The 17,593-nt window shown below is 46.0% G+C and overlaps 1 pseudogene; it reads left to right on the forward strand.

Moving 5' to 3' along the window:
* Positions 1–241: 241 nt before the first annotated feature.
* On the forward strand, positions 242–11,606 carry LOC114564316 (piggyBac transposable element-derived protein 4-like; annotated as a pseudogene).
* Positions 11,607–17,593: the final 5,987 nt, after the last annotated feature.

Here is a 17,593-nt window from a genome sequence, read left to right on the forward strand (position 1 = left end):
CTTGTAAGGACACAACTTGTAATAACATCGTAAACAACTGGCTTGACAAGGAGGCGTATTGGCAAGTGCAAACAAATAAGATCAACAACAGACAGAGCAAACCTTCCTGATGCGCCTACCTGTGGCGCTGGTGCATCTCTGGCGGTGGTGCTCTCGGGCAGTGTCTGCAGAAATCCGGCGGTGGATCGGGTGAATCCCTGCGACGAGCTGAGATGGACCAGTGGGGTTGGCTCTTGCGCGGATGGCGGGCTGGATCTTCGGCGTGGCTCGTCGGCGGGACGGCGGCTCGCGTCCACGGGGAGTGTGTCAGCGGCTGCCGCTGTCGGCACTGGGCTTGGTGGTGCTTCTGTGCGGCGCTTGGGTCTGGACGGTCCGAGGCTTCGCCGTGGTTCGCCGGGTGGACGTCCTGCGGTGTCGGGAGCGGCACCCACGGATGTGGGCGGCCCAAGCGGTGGCGGTGTTCGCGGAACCGAACCAAGTCCTGGACCGATGCCTTTGGACATTTGCCAAACAGCTAATCCTGACATCGTTAGACCGGCGAAGTGTGCTGCTTTTACCGGCGCAGGAACTCGAGGTAATATTCCTCCAACAATTCCCACACAAACTACATCAAGCCTCAAACAGCAGCAGATGAAACTGTTTCAGACTGTAAATCATGCAAGCGTGTTGTGGGACGCAAAAACGAAGCCAAAAGGTATTTTCGGTAGACACCTGAATATACGTAGCATTATCTCAAAGACTGAACAACTTGAACATTTACTGACTGATTCAAACATCGATTACTTATGCCTCACAGAGACTTGGTTAACCCAAACAACCCCTTTATCTGTTTTTAAAATCCCAGGGTATAATGTGTACAGATGGGACAGAAGGAAAGGGAAAGGGGGTGGAGTCCTGATATATGTGAAAAACAGCATTCAAAGTCAGCAAATAGTCCTTCCGGAAAATAACTTGGAATGCGTGGGGGTAAAACTTACACTATCTCCCCAAATGAATTTTGCTGTCTTTGCAGTCTACCGCCCCCCTACTGCCACAAATGAGTTTTATGATTGTCTAAATGTCATACTTAAACAACATGGAAAAATGGAAGTTATTCTTATGGGTGATTTCAACTTAAACTGGCAAGACAAAACACGTAGGAAAAAGCTTAAAGATATTGCCAAAACTTGTCAGATGACGCAGATAATCCATAAACCCACAAGAATAACAAAGTCTTCCCAAACGCTTTTAGACTTAATTTTTACAAATAAACCAGATAGAATTAGAAAGATTTATAACCTCATTACTGGTTATCAGATCATAATCTTACTCTGGCATCCAGAAAATTGTCAAAAACTCGCTTTAAAAATCAGAACTCAATGAAGGGGAAATCCATGCCTTTTATCGCTCCAAAGGACATGGCCATCATTGAAAATGAAATAAAGCAAGTAAATTGGCATAACACCATTGGTAGCATGCCCTGTGAGCCAGCCTGTGCTGATTTAATGTCAACTATTAAAGACATTATATTAAAATACACCAAAAAAAGGGGCAGGAAAACAAATAAAAAATATAATCTACCCTGGTTCAACACAAAACTCTGGGAATTAATGAAAAAAAGGGATGCTTCTTTGAAAAAGTTTTTAAAATCCAAATGAAATACTGATCATCTGATTTTTAAAAGTTTAAGAAACAATATCACACAACAACTTGGAAAGGCTAGAGCAAATTTCTTCCTTAATGTTATTAATGAGGCAAAAGGAAACCCCAAAAAGTTATGGAAGAGCATTGACAAGATACTTGGACGGGAAACATCAGCAAATAAACATTTAAAACTTATGGTGGATGGTTGTATCCAGGATGATGACCAGATTATTGGGGAATGTTTTAATGAGTATTTCATAAATTCAGTACAAAAATTTAGTTTAAGTTTTCCTAAAACTCAACTCACACAAGCTTTTACCTATGATGATTCTGCTTTCAAGTTTTCCCTTATTAACACAGAGAAAGTGGAAAATGTAATCTCATTTTTATCTAACAGCAAAGCTAAAGATGTATATGTTTGTGATACTGCTTTTTTAAAACAACACAAGACATCTATTATGATACCTCTAGCCATGATTATAAATAAGTCCTTTAATGAAAACGTCTTTCCTAGTGTGCTAGGAAGCCTGCCATTGTAACCCCTGTGCATAAATCTGGAGATACTCAAGTGGTCTCTAATTATCGACCTATCAGTATTCTCCCTGCTGCATCAAAGGTTATTGAAAAAGTTGTGGCTGAACAACTAATAGCACATCTGGACTCAAAGTCCTTTTTTCATCCTATGCAATTTGGTTTCAGAAAAAAACATTCCACTGAAACTGCATGCTGCTACTTCCTTGAAGAAATAAAAACTAGCTTAGATCAAGGAGGAGTGGTGGGAGCAGTCTTCTTAGATTTACGCAAAGCCTTTGATACAGTTAACCATGAGGTACTGATACACAAACTGGCCAAATATGATGTCTCCATAAATGTCCAAAATTGCATAAAATCATACTTGATAAATCGAAAACAATGTGTACAAGTAAATGGAACATTGTCTACATTTCTTGCATCCACTGTGGGAGTTCCACAGGGGTCAATTTTAGGGCTACTGCTCTTTTGTTTATATATTAATGACCTGCCTTCGGTTTGCAAGGGCATAAATATTGTTATGTATGCTGATGACACCGTTTTATATACCTATGGGAGAAGTGCAATAGACGTAGCAAAGAAATTATCAAGCGTCATGAGCAAGGTTAGTGACTGGTTACATAATTCGTGTCTCACATTAAATGTTGAAAAAACTGTAACCATGTTCTTCACAAATCGATCTAAACTTAAAACTTATCCTGAAATTTTAGTAAACGGCCAATATATAAAACACGTGGAGAGATTTAAATATCTAGGGGTAACTCTAGATTCAACACTCAGTTTTAAAGGTCATGTTAAAAATTTGTGCAACAAACTGAAATTCAATTTAGTTAATTTTAGATACATAAGAAACTCTCTCACCACTGAAGCATCTAGTACATACTTAAATGCAATGATCATTCCCCACTTTTTATACTGCATTACATCCTGGTCTCAGGCATGTAAAACAGTCATAAAGCCCTTGGAATCTTTGTATAAAAACTGCCTCAAGATTCATGACAAAAAGACTCGTCATTATCATCATTGTCATATACTTGTCAAAAATGATCTACTTAGTTTTGATAATTTAATAAAACACTCAAATGTGTCTTTATTACATAAAATCATATACAGTGCTACTGCTCCCCCTTTGAAAAGGTTAGTAACACTCTGCTCCGAAATAACAGTGCGAACAACTCGAAGCGTTACAAGGGGGGAGTGTAGCATCCCAAAACGTAAAACCCAATTTGGGAGTTCCTCTTTCTCATGTGTTGCAATGAGGCAGTGGAATGCCCTCCCCACGGAACATATTTTATGTACAAATTCTCACACCTTCTCATGCCTAACAAAGAGTTGGTTGTTGAGTAAACAAGTTTGCTCACATATATAGGATACTGTATTTATGTGGGTGTGTGTGAATGTGTGTGTCTGTGTGTGTGTGTGTGTGTATCCTTCTATGAATGAATATCTGAGTGTGTTGTTATGTTGAATGTACTCTAATGTGCATAAGCTGCTGCTGCATTTTTTCAGTGTGTGTGCTGGGAGGGGAGAGAAAGAGAGAGTGAGTGGGCTGATGGCGCCCCTGTTTTTACTAAACTGTTTGTTCTTAATTACTATGCACATATATAGTTTTGTGATATTTCTATTTAAAATTGTAAATTGTTTTGTTTTGTTTTAAATTTGTCATACCTGCCCAGGGACTACAGGTGGAAATTAGCAATTGTTGCTATAACCTGGCCCAAGACATATTCTCTTGTTTAACAAGTTTAATGTTTATTTGTGCATTGTCCCTGTTTCAAAAATAAATCAATTTCCAATTTCCAATGTGGCGTTTTCCTCTCCGTGAACCATCACCTTATCGTGGTGGAGAGGTTTGTGTGTCTCTATGAACCTGAGGGCTGTGTTGTTTGGAGCTTTGTGCTCCTGGTAGGGTCTCCCAAGGCAAAGTGGTCTAAGGTGAGGGGCCTGACAAAGAATGGTTAAGCGCTACCGGTTAGATCTGGTGGGGCTTACCTCTACGCCCAGTCTCGGTTCTGGAACCATACTCCTGGATAGGGTTTGGACTCTTTTCTTCCCTCAGAGTTGCCCAGGGTGTGAGGCACCGGGCGAGTGTGGGGATACTCACAAGCCCCTGGCTGAGCGCCGCTACGTTGGAGTTTACCCCGGTGGACGAGAGGGTCGCCTCTCTACTCTTGCAGGTTGTGGGGGGGAAAACTCTGACTGTTGTTTGTGCATATGCACCCAACAAGAGTTCGGAGTATTCGGCCTTCTTGGAGACCTTGAGTGGAGTCCTGCATGGGGCTCCCGTGGGGGACTCTATAGTTCTGCTGGGGGACTTCAACACGCACGTTGGCAATGATGGAGACACATGGAGAGGCATGATTGGGAGGAACGGCCTCCCTGATCTAAACCAGAGTGGTTGTTTGTTGTTGGACTTCTGTGCTAGTCATGGATTGTCTATAACGAAAACCATGTTCGAACATAGCGATGCTCATAAGTGTACTTGCTACCAGAGCACCCTAGGCCAAAGGTCAATGATCGATTTTATCATTTCATCAGATCTGAAGCCTTTTGTTTTGGACATTCGGGTGAAGAGAGGGGCGGAGCTGTCAACCGATCACCATCTGGTGGTGAGTTTGGGTCAGGGGGTGGGGGAAGACTCTGGACAGACCTGGTAAGCCCAAACAGGTAGTGCGGGTAAATTGGGAATGTCTGGAGGAGGCCCCTGTCTGACAGACTTTCAACTCACACCTCCGGCGGAGCTTTTCGTGCATCCCTGTGGAGGCTGGGGGCATTGAACCCGAGTTGACATTGTTCAAAGTTTCCATTGCTGAAGCTGCGGCGAGGAGCTGTGGTCTTAGGGTCTTAGGTGCCTCAAGGGGCGCCACGAACTGGACTCCGGTGGTGAGGGAAGCCGTCCGACTGAAGTCTTTCCGGGATGTTATCCCAGAGGAGTTGCAGGGTACCGAAGGGCCCGAAGGGCTGCAGCCTCTGCTGTGAAAGAGACAAAGCAGCGGGTGTGGGAGAAGTTTGGAGAAGACATGGAGAAGGACTTTCGGTCGGCACCAAGGTGCTTCTGACTGTTCGACACTTCAGGAGGGGGAAGTGGGGAACCATCCAAGCTGTGTACAGTAAGGATGGGACACTGTTGACCGCAACTGAGGAGGTATTAGGGCGGTATGATGGGGGATTGTTGTCAATTTCTCAGGCGGAAGTCACTGATGTAGTCAAACAATTCCACAGTGACAAAGCCCCTGGGATTGATGAGATCCGTCCAGAAATGCTCAAGGCTCTGGGTGTGGAGGGGCTGTTTTGGTTGACACGCCTCTTCAACATTGTGTGGAAGTCTGGGACAGTGCCAAAGGAGTGGCAGACCGGGGTGGTGGTCCCTCTTTTTAAAAAGGGGGACCAGAGGGAGTGTGCCAGTTACAGGGCTATCACACTTCTCAGCCTCCCTGGTAAAGTCTACTCCACGTTGCCAGAAAGGAGGATTCGGCCGATAGTCAAACCTCAGATTGAAGAGGAACAATGTGGATTCCGTCCTGGTCGTGGAACAATGGACCAGATCTTCACTCTCGCAAGGATCCTGGGAGTATGCCAATTTGGAGAAGGTGTATGACCGGTCCCCCGGGAGATACTGTGGCAGGTGCTGCGGGAGTATGGGTTAAGGGGTCTCTTCTCAGGGCCATCCAATCTCTGTACGACCAAAGTGAGAGCAGTGTCCGGGTTCTCGGCAGTCAGACTTGTTTCAGGTGAGGGTTGGCCTCCGCCAGTGCTGCGCTTTGTCACCAATCCTGTTTGTAATATTTATGGACAGGATATCAAGGCGTAGTCGGGGTGGGGAGGGGTTGCGGTTCGGTGGGCTGGGGATCTCATTGCTGCTCTTTGCAGATGATGTGGTCCTGATGGCATCATCAGTCAGTGACCTTCAGCACTCACTGGATCGGTTCACATCCGAGTGTGAAGCAGCTGGGATGAGGATCAGCACCTCTAAATCTGAGGCCATGGTTCTCAGCAGGAAAACAATGGAGTGCCTACTCCAGGTAGGAAATGAGTCCTTACCCTAAGTGAAGGAGTTCAAATACCTTGGGGTCCCCTGCTGGAGCTGCTCCCCCCGCGTCTCTGTGGTATGTCCGAGTGCTAATTTTGGGCCAAGACAAAGACTAGGTGGGCCGACACCACAGTTGGCCTTCATTGCCACCAGTTCCTGGCTGTCAGCTCGGTGTGTCAGGGCCTTTTGTTTTGCAAGTCTTGTTACCCAATCATTTATTCCAGTTCCCTGCCCACTCCAGCTGTGCCTTGTCTAGTTCCTCGTGTATTTAACCTGTCTTGTTCTTTGAGTTCTTTTGTCACTTTGTTTGTCATTGTGCCTTTGGCACCTCATGTTAATGCTGTAATAGTTTTCCAGTGTTTATTCCTTGGAGTAGTAACTAGGAAGAGCTTTTGTCTCTCTATCCTGGCTGTTGCTGTCTCTGCATTTTGGGTCTGAACCTGCACAACCCTGACAGGAAAGACATCAGTGTCCACCAGAGATTATGAGTGAGAAGGGGAAAGGTGGAGAGAATGGTAGAAAGAGAAAAATCAGTTGCATGACATTTCTTGGCAGAAAGCTTCCAGAACTGCAGCATCTCTCCTACTACCACTGATGAAGGAGAGACAGGACGAAGCAGAGGTCTGCACATGATCTGCTGTTAGCTAACACTAGTCTCACAATCTATTCACTCACAATTAACATAAGCTAATAAATGTTAGCCCGATATGCAAATATCAGAACGTAATTGACTAGTTCACAGATTAGCTTTAAAAGTAATTTGATTTGGGACTGGACTTGACAAAACCTGTGACTTGACCTTCCCACACTTAAATAACTTGAGACTTGCTTTAGACTTGAGAGAAGATGATTTGGTCACAACATTGACTGATTCTATAGTTGTATCTAAGCTGCCTTCTTTTAGGAGCCTCCATTGTTGTTTAATACGTCATCAAGCACACAGCTAAACCATGCCTTTCGCTGCCAGTAGCTCTGCACACGATGCTGATTGGCTGGGCCTCGGACAGCAAACCATAGATTGTAAATATGAAGGACGTAGCATTTGACTGCTGTTTTGAAGCTAGGATTTTGCATTTTGGCCAACACTATCTTGGTATTTTGAAGACAGAAGTGACCATATTTGGTCAGCTAGGGAGAACGACACAGCTTAACCACCGTCGTATGGTTTCACTGACCCTGCACTAAGCTAAACACTAGAGAGGAATCATTGCTGATCTCCAACTGGTTGATTCAAGATATCCAGTGCTCAGTGTTTTATGGGCCTATCGGTGGGATTGTTATGGAAAAAATACAGACGGCGATACTCTAGTAGAGCACATGATGTTTAACCATAAAGCTATCTAATTTAAATAGCTCACATTACTGTATTGTGTGAGTTAACTTAATTTATTATTGTTGTATGTGGCATTTTTATTTGCCAGCTGCAAATGTGTGAACAAAACAGTTTCCTTCCCGAGACTGTTTTGCAGAGCCACCGTCTCTGCATACAGACTTTCGCGCTTCTCGAGTCAATTTTGATTGGGTTAAAGAAATGCAAATTCCTTTTTTTTTTACTATCCCAGAATGCATCTGTGGGGTAGCCAGCCTCTCCTCCTGAGGGCTGTGGAGATAGAGCTGGCAATACAAGACTACTGTTTTAGAAACTTGAAAAGTAATCCGTAGGACAATAATAGGACAAAGGAAAGTGTAGAAAATGTGTAGAAAATGACAAAAGAGAGATTGGATAGAGAGACAGTGAGAAAGGCATGGTTACAGATAGAGCGATGATGATGGTGGGATGTGCAGAGTGAGGGAGGAGCATCAGAGTCAAACAGGGACTGAGAAAGAGGAGGGGATGAAGAGAATGTGAGAGAGATAATTCAGTTACATGACTCAAGTTTGTTCAGAAAGCTGCCAGAGCTGCAGCTATCTGCAGATCTCTGCAGATGGAGGTTGAGGACGGAGCCGAGCTCTGCTTTCCACAGTTCCCAAACACCTCCTGCTGGAAGCCCTCGCCTCCTTGGCCCGTATCACTTACCATTGTGTTCTACTCCATCTCTCTGATCACTGTGGTTCTCAACCTGCTCATCATCATCGCTATCTCCCACTTCAGGCAGATATTAACTTCTCAGCTTCTCTCTACAGGATTTGTAACTTAAAAATGTGAACAGCTGCTGTATATTTAGAAGAATTGTCTTTGAGCTAGTACTGAATAATGCTGCTCCAAATGTCTGACTTTAATGCCAGAGAATGTTGTTCATGTCCACTCTCTTACCAATATTAAGCATTGTTTCTGTCCACCGTGACCTCAACCAAGTCATTTTAAGTGTCTACACTTAACCCTTGTGTTGTCCATCGGGTCAATGTGACCCGCACACTATTCCATGGCATTTCTCCACTGCAGCGGCCCTGGCCTTCGGGGTCAATGTGACCCCATGCGTTATTCGCTGGTATTTCTCCACTGCAGCGGCTCTGGCCTTCAGGGTCAATGTGACCCCATGTGTTATTCGCTGGTATTTCTCCACTACCGCGGCCCTGGCCTTCGGGGTCAATGTAACCCATGCGTTATTCAATGGTATTTCTCCACTGCAGCGACCCTGGCCTTCGGGGTCAATGTGATCCCATGCGTTATTCGCTGGTATTTCTCCACTACCGCGACCCTGGCCTTCGGGGTCAAAGAAACAAACCTCGTACTGTCCTACTAAACACTTTTATTACACACACACACATAAACCTATTCACTGTACACACACATATACACTGTACACATTCGTCTTGTTGTTTCTGTCATCTATGCTGCTGCTGCTGCTTCTTTTTCTTCTATTGGACCTTTGTACTCGATTCAGCAGTCGGCATGGCCCGTTGTGTGACTCTAGATTGGAAGCTGCGTCGGGCTCTCGCCCTCGCGGCACGCAATGTCCCCCAAGTTGAAGAGGTAGAAGAGGACACAGAAGAAGAAGACACAGAAGAAGAAAAGGAGGAAGAAGAAGAAGACGAAGGAGAAGACGGCGACGACGACAGCGAGTCAGACGACGAATGGTCATCAGGCGGGAGTGAGTCAGACGAGGAACGAGACAAACGCGACGACGCAGGACAAGACGACGACCGAGAGGATCAAAGGAGAGGAGAAGAACGAGGAGAAGGAGAAGAACGAGGTGCACTCGCAGAACCCCAAGAAGGTGTACGGCACAGGGGAGATGAAGACAACGAGGGCGAAGGCGATAACGAGGAGCGAGACGAGGAGGAGAGCGTGGCGCCGAATACGAAGAGGAGGAAGAGGACCGACAAGGAGACGACGACGACGAACAAGAACGAGAACAAGAACGAGAACAACGTAGAGGCCGACGCGCCAACTCTCCGCAGAGCCCGGGACCCACAGAGTATGCGGCCGCGCGCGTTCACGACATACTCTCCGCGTTCGAGCTGTTTTTCACGCCGCAAATACTGGAGAAGGTACTGGCCGCCATGAACCTGGAGGGCTGCAGGCGGTACGGCGCAGACTGGAAAGCGGTGGACGCAACGGAGCTGCGCGCCTACCTCGGGCTGCTGCTCCTCGCCGGCATGTTCAGGTCCCGACACGAGGCCGTGGCGAGCTTGTGGCACGAGGACCACGGCAGGACCATCTTCCGCGCCACCATGGCGCTCAAGCGGTTCCACGCGCTCTCCAGACTGCTGCGATTCGACGACCGCAAGACCAGAGCCGCTAGACGCGCCTCGGACAAACTGGCGGCCGTACGAGACGTGTGGGACGCCTGGGCGCGGCGGCTGCCTCGCCTCTACAACCCGGGCCCCGACGTGACCGTGGACAAGCAGCTGATTCCCTTTCGAGGTGAGTGTCCGAGCACGCCGGCTGGATAAACAGCAGCGGCGGCAGCAGCAGTTGTCTTTCAAAGTCCCTGTGCACACACGCACGCACGCAAAAGATTGATAGATGGATAGAGTGGTCGGATAGCTTGCGGCGCTGCAAGCAGCCAGAGCAAAGCGTCTGTGGTTTCGAGGGGTGCGTTCGCGCGGACACACACCAGGGCCCGCTCTCCCGCCGACGCTGTTCTGCTACATAATGCGTGCGTGGCCACCCGACTAGAGTTTGGCTTCTCCGGCCGCCGCTGCTGCTGCTGCTGCTGCTGCTGCTGCTGCTGCTGCTGTGTTTCTTTTCGTCGACCCCCCGTAGTTTACAATGCTCATGTGTGTGTGTGCCTATGCGCACACGGATGTTTTTACATTTTTTATTTCTCTTTTTGGTATCCTTGTTTATTTTTTTCTCTTTCTGCTTCTCATTTCCTCTTTTCACTCTTACTCCTCTCCCGCCGAGTCCTTTCCCTGCGTCCTTCTCATTCTCCATCTTTGACGACGACGACGACACGTGCCCACCACGCCGACGACACGGACGCCGACATCAAGGTCGATGCTCCTTCCGCCAGTACATACCCAGCAAGCCCGGCCGGTACGGATTCAAGGTGTGGACGGCCTGCGACGCCGAGTCCAGCTACGCGTGGAACATGCAGGTCTACACGGGCAAGTCCACGAGCGGCGCCACCGAGAGGAATCAGGGCCCCGGGTGGTGATGGACCTGACCGAGGGCCTGCGGGGCCCGCGCAATGTGACGTGCGACAACTTTTTCACCTCCTACGAGCTGGCGCGGCGGCTGCTCATCGAGAGGCGCCTCACCGTGGTGGGCACGATGCGCGAAAACAAGCCCGAGCTGCTGCGCGCCTTGCTCGACGCCAAGGGCCGCGCGGTCTTCTCGTCCAAGTTTGCCTTCACGCCCACCGTCACGCTGGTGTCCCAAGTGCCCAAGAGGAACAAGAACGTGGTGCTGCTGAGCACGCTGCACACAGGGGACGCACGGGTCAGCGCCGCCAGGCACGCCAAGCCCGACATCATCCTGCACTACAACAGCACCAAGGGCGGCGTGGACAACCTGGACAAGCTCGTCGGCACGTACAGCTGCCGCAGGAAGACGGCGCGCTGGCACCTCGCCGTGTTCCACAACATCCTCGACGTGTCCGCCTACAACGCCTTTGTGCTCTGGCGAGAGCTCAGGCCCGAGTGGCTGCGCGGCAAGCTCGACAGGCGCAGGGCTTTCCTCAAGCAGCTGGGCCGGGCGCTCGTGACTCCGCTCATCGAGAGACGGCGGCGTCTACCTCGCACAGAAGCGTCAAAGCCACCACGAGCAGGGCTGCGGCGTCGGCCGCCGAAGAGGACGGAGAGGTTGAAGAAAGCCAACGACGAAGACAACGACGAAGACAACGACGAAGACAACAACTCGGAACCGACCGCGGCCGGGGTGTCCGGCAACAGGAAGAGGTGTCAGCTCTGTCCGAGGACAAAGGACCGCAAGACACATGCCGTGTGCGGGGCCTGCAAGAGATACATCTGCAGGAGCTGCACGCGGGCCTACTGTACGGAATGTGTGAGACCGTATCGTACGGCACCGGTGTGACCTTGGGCTGTGTGCTCTGCACAACGAGCAAACGGACAAATGACGTGAACGCAGTGTGTGTGTGTGTGTGTGTTGACATGTGAAAAACTTTTAAATAAAAACCCTTTGACATGTATCTGCTGTGTGAGATGTGAGATGATGTTACACACACACACACGCACACGCACACGCACACGCACACACACGCACACACACACACACACACACACACACATGCTGGGGGTCCCGTTGACCCCAAGGACGAGGCAACCGAGGTTGACGTGAAACGATACACAAAAGGGTCCGGGGACCCGAAGTGCAACGCCGGGGTAGTAGGACAGTACATACACTAAATGAGTCCCCGTGACATGAAGGACAACACAAGGGTTAAATAGTAAATAGGACTACAGTAACAGAAATTTGTGCAGAATTAAGACAGTCAAGATGGCCCAGTGTTTGGTGGACCGGGTACATCTTGTTCACTACAATAATAGCCTACAAATCATCCACGGGATCAATTACGCATCACATGAGTTTGCCCCCCCCAACACAGCGTTTGTTCCTGGGAAGATGGATCCGTGCGTGCCGCCTCTTGTGTGCCATGGATGTCAGCAACTAGTAACTATAAAGATATAGTTTGCCTGTTCCCAGCATTAGCACAACACTTTGCGATGCTAACTTTGTTACCTGTGATGATATATGCTAAATGTAACGTCTCTTTCACATTAACAAGTGACTGACCTATCTGGGTGCGTTTTGAGATGCCTGATGAAGTTCGACATTGTTGATCATTTATCTTGGTGCCACACACCTTGTATGTAGCTGTTAGCTTACTGCCACCATTTATCAAGTTATTGAAAGCTAAACTAATGACGAAAGGCACAACTCCGGCAGGACTTGGTGTCTCCATCACCAATGCATTTTTTTATATGTGAGTGTGTGCACATAAGGCATAACGCATGCGTTACGTTGCACATTATGTCAAAGGGCAAGGGACATGCAGCACGTCATACGTTTCCCCAACATATATGCGCCAATAAAAGAAAATAGAAATACATGAATATATTTAGATTTAAAAAGCAATAATTGCATGAAAACAGGTTGTTGAAAACAGTCTTGAAGCTGGAGTCCGAGTCAAGTCTGAAGGATTTTGGGTCGAGTCTGAGTCAAGTCTGAAGTCAGCTGTTTGTGCGACTTAAAGTGATGGTTCGGAGTAATTTCACCCTAGGGTCCTTTGCACCATGTCCTCGAGCCGAACAAACCCCCAGAAGCTTTTTTCACCTGGGTCGAACATTGGTTAGTGTTAGGCTTAGTGCAGGCGCTAATGGCTCCAACTGTGTATTTCGTAGGTTACCCCACTAATAATGCCCAAAATGATACCAAACGTTTACAGTAGTACAAATAGGTTCTTTACTCATAAAACGATGGATTGGAAAGTTTGTAAGTACACTATGTGTTTTAGACTGAAACTGTGTCGTTGTGTTTAAAGTGATGGTTCGGAGTAATTTCACCCTAGGGTCCTTTGCACCATGACGTCGAGCCAAACACCCCCCCATAAGCTTTTTTCACCTGGGTCGAACATTGTGAGAGTTAGCGTTATCAGCTGAATAGCTTAGCGCAGGGGCTAAGGGATCTGAAGTGTCTCTTAACATTACCCCACTAATAATGCCCGAAATGCATCAGCAGCAGCAGAGAGCAGAAGCCAGCAGGCAAGTGTTATTTACATAAACTTCTTGTGTACTTACAAACTTTACAATCCATTGTTTTATGAGTGCACAACCTATTTGTACTACTGTAGACGTTTGGTATCATTTCGGGCATTATTAGTGGGGTAATGTTAAGAGACGCTTTGGATCCATTAGCCCCTGCGCTAAGCTATTCGGCTGATAACACTACTCTACGCTAACTCTCCCAATGTTCGACCCAGGTGAAAAAAGCTTCTAGGGGAGTGTTTGGCTCGAGGTCATGGTGCAAAGGACCCTAGGGTGAAATTACTCCGAACCATCACTTTAAGTGCGACTCAAGTCAGAGTCTCAGACTCAAGTCCCCATCTCTGCTAAACGTCATCCAGTAGAGTTTTCCGGGCCTAATGTTGGGTTTGCTATGGAAAAAGTACACATGGCGATACTCTGGTAAGAGGAAATGATGTTTAACCATGTATCCAGCTAATTTAAATAGCTCACGTTACTGTATTGTCTGAGATGATGTCATTTAATATAGTATGTGGCGTTTTCATTTGCCAGGTGCAAATGTGACACCAAAACAATTCCCCTCCCGAGACTATTTTGCAGAACTCCCGAGTCAGTTGTGATTGGGTTAAAGAAATGCAAAAAACCCAGAGTGTTTTTTTCTCTTATCTTATCCTTTCTTCATCTGTGGACCTTACTCCATAGTGCTGTGGAGATAGAGCTAGAAATCCAAGACTACTGTATTTTTTTTTTTTTTTTTTTTCGGATTTGAAAAGTTATCTGTAGGACAATAATAGGACAAAGGAAAGGAAACAAGTGTAGAAAATGACAAAAGAGAGATTTGATAGAGAGACAGTGAGAAAGGCAGGGTTACAGAGACAGCGATGATGATGGTGGGATGTGCAGAGCGAGGGAGGAGGAGCATCAGAGTCAAACAGGGACTGAGAGAGAGGAGGGGATGAAGAGAATGTGAGAGAGATAATTCAGTTACATGACTCAGGTTTGTTCAGAAAGCTGCCAGAGCTGCAGCTATCTGCAGATCTCTGCAGATGGAGATTGAGGACGTAGCCGAGCTCTGCTTTCCACAGTTCCCAAACACATCCTGCTGGAAGCCCTCCCCTCCTTGGCCCCCAACAGTTACCATTATGCTGTATTCCATCTCTCCAATCACTGTGGTTCTCAACCTGCTCATCATCATCTCAATCTCCCACTTCAGGCAGATATTAACTTCTCAGCTTCTTTCTACAGGATTTGTAACTTAAAAATGTGAACAGCTGCTGTACATTTAGAAGAATTGTCTTTGAGTTAGTTCTGAATAATGTTGCTCCAAATGTCTGACTTTGATGCCAGAGACTATTGTTCATGTCCACTCTCTTACCAATATTAAGCATTGTTTCTGTCCACCGTGACCTCAACCAAGTCATTTTAACTGTCTACACTTAAACATATGGTAACTACTGATATGGTGGAACGGAATATATACAAACTCATGTGGATTTGTATTTCCATTTTGAATACTTGTTTTGTCACTCTTGTTGGTTAAATGGTGCTTTTCTCTTTCCCTCCAGACAGCTCCACACACCCACCAACATCCTCCTCCTCTCTCTGGCTGTCTCTGACCTTCTAGTGGGCCTCGTGCTGATGCCTCTAGAAGTTCTCAGCAGAACATCCTGCTGGTATTTTGGTGACTTTGTGTGTTCTACGTTTGATATTCTTGCCATCATCATTCCCTCAGCCTCAATAGGTGACATAGTTCTCATATCAGCTGACCGTTATGTGGCTATTTGTGACCCTCTGCATTACACCACTAAAGTCACTGCAAGAAGAGTTAAATTCTGTGTTTGTCTGTGTTGGCTCTGTTCTGTTACCTACAGCCTTCTCTTTGTAAAGGATTCTAAGTTTCAACCAGCGGGGTATAAATTCTGCTACGGAGAATGTATTGTGTTCAATGAAAACATCTTACTGCTTTTTGATCTTTTTGTTAACTTTGCTGTTCCGGTTACTGTCATCATAGCTCTGTATCTGAGAATATTTTTCGTGGCTGTGTCTCAGGCTCGTGCCATGCGCTCTCATATTACAGCTGTCACACTCAAGCAATCAGTGACTCCAAAGGCAAAGAAATCAGAGCTGAAAGCAGCCAGGAATCTTGGTGTTCTTGTAGTTGTTTTTCTAATATGTTTATGCCCAATATACACCATAAAATTCATTGATTACAACTGGATTATAGCTTTAATTAATAACTTTTCATACATTCTGTATTTGTCTAACTCTTGTCTAAACCCTGTGATCTATGCCTTCTTGTACCCCTGGTTTAGAAAATCAGTTAAACTCATTGTAACTCTTCAGATACTGCAGCCTGGCTCCTCTGAGACCAACATGCTGTAGAGAGGCGGTGGAGGGACTGAGATCAGACTCGGTCTAAGGAGAAATGAATGAATATGTTCCTGCTGTTCAGTGAGTGAGTTATCAAATACAGAAAGTGAAGATATGATTACCCATCAAGTAAAAGACCTGTGTTTCAGCTATTGCTTGTTGTTCACTTTTCCTCTCTGCAAAGAGTCCTAAGCACCATATCCTGTCTCTAGGTAATCACCGGTTTAATGCAAGTTTTAAATTCATTGACACTTATGAAGGGTGTTTTCTTCCCAGGGAACCGTTTCTCCTTTTGATGGAAACATTTCACAACTACAGCTTTGAACTCATGTCTCTATGTTTGGTCACAGCATCATCTCTGTGATTTGTGTCCATGTTGTTGCTAACAGAAAGTACAGGCCTGCTGGGCTCCTGTTTCACAGAGAAAAAAGATGCCCCTGAACAGCCACACTTTCCCTTCAAGTAGAGAAAACCATCAGCTGTTGTTTATCAGATACAACTGTCAGCACAAAAGATCATGTTCTCTTTCAGCTCAGGGAGAAAAGTTATTTTTTCACTTTAGTGCCATTCATGCTTGATCCCTGTATCACATTTGCTGTCTCTGACATAAATATTTAAAGCACTATTCATTCAAATGTCAGGTACATTTAACTTATTTTCGACTAATTATGTGAATGCGATGGGTTGCCATTTCAAATCATTTTTATTAGAAAAATTATCACATTCAATGTCATGCATTCAATTGTACATAGCATTGGGATATTTGTTGTCAAGTTGCATGAAATATAATGGACAAGACATATTCATAATGTAACTCCATGTCCTGGACTGGTCAAGAAAAATGACAAGAGACAATAATGATGTGGTGAAACACAGAACAAAAAAAAAATAAAACTACAGTAACAGTAAAAGCTACAGGTGGGGGGGTTGAGAGAATGTGTTTACCGTGTCTCTAAGAACATGGGTCACCAGGGGTTACAAGCCTGCAGGGCATTAATCAGTTAAACAGACAGAACCAGATACTCTTACTGGCCGTTTTCCAATCACCCCTAATTCTCACTAAGTGATAGGCATTTCAGAGCTATGAATCTGCATTTAACATTGTGTGAAAAAACACAGCCCTTTCATTCATTTAAATATAATAGGGCTACTCTGAGGCAGCAGGGCTTTGTTAAATAAAAAAAGAGCAGTGGTACAACTTTTGCTGGCAGGTATTGTGATGCCATCCAGAAAGGTGTCGCATCTGTAAATAGGGTCAGAAAGGAGGGATTAATTAAAGTCAGAGAGAAACTAGGGCTAGGGTTAAATATGATGAAAAAGTATTTGATTGTTTAGGTTTCTTATTAGCCTTCATACTCCTGGGTATCTGAGTGTGATTGTTGCATTCAAACCTGCCCAAACGAACCGCACCAAAGGGGAAAACCAACCCTAGTGTGATTCAACCAAACTAAAGGATGCAGGTGTGAAAGCCTGAGTCCGTTTTTTTGGTGGTCCACTTTTTGGTCCACTTAGATGACACATGCCTGCAAAAACACCCTTGGTATAGCAGTCTGTACCCAGCAAGAATTACTGTATAGTATAGAGCTATATTATCTGCACACTTAAACTGCCACACACATGAAATGCTCTGCTGACTTGCCAGAAGATTGAGCTGTTGACTTGTATTTTGCAGGATAGTAATGGAGTACAGCAGTTTAGATGACAAGGTGAATAGTGGTGTAGTCAAGTCCACCTAGTCAGGACCGAGTGAGAGACAGAAAAATAGAATACCCTTCAAGACCACTTACATACTTTTTTTGTAATGATCCAAAAGCAAGTACAGTGTAACAACACTGTAGGATCAAATGAGGCTATAGACAGGTGTCACAGGTGTCCCTAAAAAATACTAATGGGCTGGGCGATAGGGGGAAAATCAGATATCACTATATTCTTGACCAAATACCTCGA

The sequence above is a fragment of the Perca flavescens genome, chromosome 11 (assembly GCF_004354835.1).
Source record: "Perca flavescens isolate YP-PL-M2 chromosome 11, PFLA_1.0, whole genome shotgun sequence".
In the NCBI taxonomy this organism is placed as follows: Eukaryota; Metazoa; Chordata; class Actinopteri; order Perciformes; family Percidae; genus Perca; species Perca flavescens.